The sequence below is a fragment of the Nanorana parkeri genome, unplaced genomic scaffold, assembly GCF_000935625.1.
Source record: "Nanorana parkeri isolate BGI_ZX_2015 unplaced genomic scaffold, ASM93562v1 scaffold1595, whole genome shotgun sequence".
Classification (NCBI taxonomy): Eukaryota; Metazoa; Chordata; class Amphibia; order Anura; family Dicroglossidae; genus Nanorana; species Nanorana parkeri.
This window is the reverse complement of record NW_017307863.1, coordinates 307,159-307,701: the sequence shown is the minus strand read 5'-3', so window position 1 is coordinate 307,701 and position 543 is coordinate 307,159.

Below are 543 nucleotides of genomic sequence, written 5' to 3'. Positions count from 1 at the left end.
GTAAATGAGATTTCAGCACCTCTGGCGGTGCCGGAGGAGAAAAGGAGACGCTGAACTCCAACACCACATGTGACCTATGACATCATCAACGCCCAATACAAGAAACCAATCACATGTCTGAGGCTGTCATAGAGGATCCAGGGATCACTCCAATCACCACGCTGATCCGCCGCCACGCTGATCCCCAGCCACACAGATCCGCTGCCACACTGATCTACTGCCACACTGATCTACTGCCACACTGATCTACTGCTACACTGATCTGCTGCCACACTGATCTATTGCTACACTGATCTACTGCCACACTGATCTACTGCCACACTGATCTACTGCCACACTGATCTACTGCTACACTGATCTACTGCTACACTGATCTACTGCCACACTGATCTATTGCTACACTGATCTACTGCCACACTGATCTACTGCCACACTGATCTACTGCTCTGATCTACTGCTACACTGATCCACTGCTACACTGATCTACTGCTACACTGATATGCTGATCTACTGCCACACTGATCTATTGCTACACTGATCTAC